Genomic DNA, 5,632 nt, shown 5'->3' with positions numbered 1-5,632 from the left:
GCTGGGGCTGCCTGCTGGAGCCTAGCAGCAGATATAAAAAGGGGAACTTGACACGACGATCAGTCGGACGCTGACACTCGTTGATGCTGCATCGAAGAGGCCAGGGAATAGAAGAAAGAAGACATGCACCCAACACCAGAGTTGAAGACACTTCCGAAAGGAGGGGCCCCGCCACGTCAAAACGGTAGAGGAGTAGGGGCCGAAACCGGACGTGGTTCCTCCTGATGATGTCTTCAGCTAACTGGATCCTATAAAGGAGCTGTTGTGGTAGCAGACCACGAAACATGGTTGAAATTCCTCAACCTAAACGTTGGACTTAAGAATAAATTAAAGTACACATCAGGTTCACGAATAATTAAACTACGCAGTAAAATTATACCAAAGTAATAAACTGTTGAATTTCTTGGCATCACGGGCTGTACAACTTCATTGACTGGAAAAATTTAATAGAAAATTAAACAAGAAGCTTGCTTCCCAACCACATAGTTTTGTGGGCAAGCGTCTTCTACTATAGCCTCGGACCGACCTTGTGAGTGGATCTGGTAGACAAAAAAACTAAAAGAAGCCTGTTGTGTGTGTGTATATATATATATATATATATATATATATACATACACATCCATATATAGGGAGAATTCACAAAAAAAACAAACAACACACAAAGACAAGTGGTGTAGAAAACAAACAGATGTATTAGTATAACGCTCGGGAATTGAAAAAGTTTCGAGCCTACGCTCTTCCACAGAAAGAAAGAAGGAGAGAAAAAAATGTGCGTAGTGGTTAGCGATCTATCATGGCGAATATATACACAGTGTACCCCCGTTTATTCGCGGAACTAATAATTGTTTGCGGAATCGTAAATATCGTCCGCGATTTTTTAAGGCATTTTTTTGGCAATACATACTTTTTCACACTTTTTTAAGGCTTAACTATTAACAATAATATACCATTATTAGCTGGTTTACTGGACGCTCCTTCACAGCTGAAGGTCCCTCTGATTTGAACAGCCGCGCATCACGTCGCCTGATTTTTTTTTTTTTTTTTTCGATACATGTACACTGTATCTTGTATCTCTTATTCCTGCTTTCAATCAAAGCTTGCTAATTGGTCTAGCGACTACCAGCGCCTTTTTTTTTTTTAAATCATCGCTACATTTGATCATACACAATGTTCATTTCAACAGGAAAATTTTTAAGGTCGTGAGCCAATATAGCTTCATTGAAATTAGGTTACTTGTTGGTCCCTCACCTCTCTCTCTCTCTCTCTCTCTCTCTCTCTCTCTCATTATCATAGTATAGATTATTGTATCTTGTGGTAATACAAACTAAATTTTTCAAAATTATGATTATTTTCAGTCTCTGCTCAATCTTCCACTGGTGGTATGCGCATATTAGACGCAAGATATTTTGTAGGTTTCTTTTCTTTTTTTTTTTTTGGAAAAACTGCGTCCAGTAGCTATCTCTGATACTTTGCTCAGTGCTGTGTTTTTTGCTGCATGTTATTAAAGCCCTAAAGTGCCGCCCAGACGCCCTACACCTTCTAAAGCTTCTGGCAGTGAACCTAAGCGTCAGAAAAAGGTTATGACTCCCTACCAGAAGGCACAACTGTTGGATATGTTCCTGGAAGGTAAAAGTTATGCTGCAGTAGATCGCTATTATGTTGTCAACAAAAGCATCATATGCTCCATAAAGAAGAACGAGGTGGTGATCAGGACTACCATAGCAGTAAGTTTCTGTGACAGTGCCAAAAAGATAACGACAGTAAGAAATAAGTACTTCGTCAGATAGAATCTGATTTGGCACTGTGGATCAGCGACTGCAAGAAGAAAAACATCCCCTTCAGCGGTGACATCGTCCGCGAGAAAGCGAGGAAATTATACCAGCAGTTTGATGGAGGAGATGGGGCAGAAAGCACCGAAGAACCGCAACCAAGACCATTGACAGCACCAGAGCCCGAAGATTTTAAAACCAGCAAGGGAGAAGGGATACAAGCTGGAAGGGATACAAGCTGGAACAGGTTTTCAGTATGGACGAAACTGGCTTGTTCTGGAAGATGTTTAGGAAAATACTATTTACTTGTTTAAGGGTTGTACTGGATAAATTGCAAAATTAACTCTAACAGTTCAAATACTAAGAAATAAGCATACACAGTTTAATTTATACCAAATGATTTTAGGAAAATGAATGGGTTATTTCCCTTGGCTGTTAAAATGAAATATATTAGATATATATAAGGATCCCTTCCAGGGGCCCTGTTATCGATTTTTTTTTCAACAGTCTGAGTATGCCACGAGGTTTCCAGACATGAGTTCTACTCACGTGTCAAGTTTCATCAAAATCGATAAAACAATGTAGGAGGAGTTAGCTAACAACTCCACAAACACACCCACAGACAGAATTTCCCACATATGTAGTAGACTAACTGACGTACCCGGTAATTCCCGGGAAAGTGGGGCTTATCCTTTAGTTCCGTTCTCATAATTATTTCACTAATCTAATATCAACAATACAAAGTACGTAGCCCTTAAAATGGTTTTTGTGCATTTACAGAGAATAACGAACTGTCTTACACAAGATCTTGTTTTTAGGAATTCCCAATAAATCATGAATGCCCGAATTGTGAAGTAAGATATGTAATAACATGAAATTAGTTACCCGATAGTAAGAATTCAAATAAAGTAGCCCCGAAAAGGCTTTATTGTGTTCCCAGAGAATATAGAACTTAGGAAGAAATACTAGTAAGGTATGTATACTAAAATCGTGAAGCGTGTTACGTAATAACAGGCTAATCAGATATGAGATAATAACAATTCAAAGTAAATAACTCTGAAAAAGGCTTTTGTGCGTTCCCAGAGAATATTACCCTCAGGGGCGCTAGTGTTGCTATATTCGTGAATAAGCCACTAACCAAAATAAGTGAATCTATTGTTTAGGAAAATACTATTTATGTGTTTAAGGGCTGTACTGAATAAATTGCGAAAATAACTCTAACAGTTCAAGTACTACGAAATAAGCATACTCAATTTCATTTTTACTAAATAATTTAGTAAAATGAATGGGTTATTTTCCTTGGTTATATATAAGGATCCCTTCCAGGGGCCCTATTATTGATTTTTCTTTCAACAATCTGAGTATGTCATGAGGTTTCCAGACATGAGCTCTAGTCACGTGTCAAGTTTCATCAAAATCGATAAAACGGTGTAGGAGGAGTTAGCTAACAACTCCACGAATGCACCCACAGACAGAATTTCCCACATATGTAGTATATATATGCCTATATAATATATATATATATATATATAATATATATATATATATATATATAATATATATAATATATATATATAATATTTTACGTTATATTTTGACATTTATAGACATTTTTATGGACCACGTCCAATATTCGCGGTTTTTCACTATTCGCGAGTGCTCTAGGAACGTAACTCCCGCGAATACCGGGGGACTACTGCATATGTGTGTGTGTGTGTGTGTATGTGTGTCTTTCCCCTACTACCGCTTGACAATCGGTGTTGGTGTGTTTACGTCCTCGCAACTTAACTGTTTTGCAAAAGAAACCGATAGAATAAGTACCAAACTTTAAAAAATTAAAAAAACAAATAAGTACTGAGGTCACTTGACTAATAATTCTTCAATGCGATGCTCCAGCATAGCCGCAGTATATTGACTGAAACAAATAAAAGATATAAGATAAAAAAGTCTCAACACATTCACATACTTTGGTACGGTGTTTTGTGAGTGACGTAGCGACATGTAAATCTCATCTGACCACTTCATAGCCTGTATTTTTTCTTCTACAATACAGAGAATTAATCCTCCATCTGGGCCTCAGAGTGACTTATAAAAAAAATGTAACTTTTGTTGCATGATAAATTTTGAAGATTTATTTTAGAAAAACAAAATAGTTCCCTTGACACTGCGAAATATGGTAAACCATATAAATAATAAATAAAAAAAGAAGATAAAATGACCCCGAAAAACTTTAAATAAATCTAGTTTTAAGAAGAAATGATAGAATTTCAATCGTGATCTGTATACCCAGAATTAATGATTTTATAATTGTTTTCATTCTGCTATAAGAACAAGGTCTGAAATTTTGAGGGAGGAGCTCGTCGACTACAATGCTCAACTGATACCTATTTCATCGATCCCGAAAGAATGAAAGGCAAAGTCGACCTCGGTGGAACTTGAATGCTGCTAAGCATTTTGTCAGACGTGCTAACGATTCAACCTGCTCGCTGCCTTTGATCTTAATCATTTGGAATACAATTCCATTCATAAATCAATTTGATATATCTGTTAATCTCCTTTTCACCATACCGGGGTAGATAAAATAAAGTGCTTAGTCAAATACTGAGATCGATATAATCAACTGTTCTTTAGCTAGAAATCTATATTTGTTCATTTCCTAAGTTGGACTGTTTTTCAGGGAAATTAGAAATCATAAAGCTGGTTTTATACTTCGTAGATCATTTGATTAAATTGATCCGTAACCAATAGGAGTAATGGACAATAAACGGAAACTGATAAGAGAGATAAATTAAAATTATTGGAGATCATCTTTCCAAATAGCATTTCGTCTCATGGGATGTATTTTCGACTGGAATATAGATATTTACCTTAGTAGAAATCCTTTCAGCCGTAAAAGCAGTCAAGACAGTCAGTATTACTTTTGAAATAATTCTATGCATTCCGGTTTTATTAATCCTTTCTGTTACAGACTCAAGGCCTGAAATTTTCGGGGAGGGGGACAGTCGATTATATCGACCCCAGTGCTCAACTGGTATTTAATTCATCGACCTCGAAAGGATAGAAGGCAAAGTCGATTTCGGAGAATCATTCAGGTTTTAATAATAACAGTTCTTTAGTAGAAGTAATTAAAGTCAAATGTCTTCGACCAGAAATTCAAACTGCTTCGCATCTTGGCTGACCGCAAGTAAACTTTTTGTTCAACAAATCTCGACATATTTCACTCTTACTAATATCATATATTTTTCAGACAGCATAAGAATAAATTCAAAAAATGAGATTTAATAAAATAGAATAAGACATGCATTTCAGTAGATGTCATAAAAAATTCTAATACAATCGGTACAGTCGAAATAGAATAAATTCAATATCATAGATATAAAAATGACTTGTTTGGTTTGTTTCCAATGTCTTTACTATCAGAAATAACTACTGTAAGGTTGATCCTACCTTTCATCCTTTCGGGGTCGATGAAATAAGTACCAATTGATCACTGGGGTCGATGAAATCGACGTAATCCCTGCCCTAAATTTGCTGGTCTTGTGCCAAAAATTTGAAACCATTATTATTATTATTATTATTATTATTATTATTATTATTATTATTATTATTATTATATAACAAGGCGCCCATCGCTCCGTTCTGAGTTCAAATTCCTCCGAGGTCGACTTTGCCTTTCATCCTTTCGAGGTCTATAAATTAAGTACCGGTCAAATACTGGGGTCGATGTGATCAACTTACCCCCTCCCTTAAAATTTTAGGCCTTGTGCCTCGAATTGAAAGCATTATTATTATTATTACTACTACTATTATTATTTACCAATGTGACGAGCTGGCAGAATCGTTAGCGCACTGGACGAAATGCT

Source organism: Octopus bimaculoides, chromosome 19 (assembly GCF_001194135.2).
Source record: "Octopus bimaculoides isolate UCB-OBI-ISO-001 chromosome 19, ASM119413v2, whole genome shotgun sequence".
Classification (NCBI taxonomy): domain Eukaryota; kingdom Metazoa; phylum Mollusca; class Cephalopoda; order Octopoda; family Octopodidae; genus Octopus; species Octopus bimaculoides.
Note: the sequence above shows the minus strand (reverse complement) of the source record.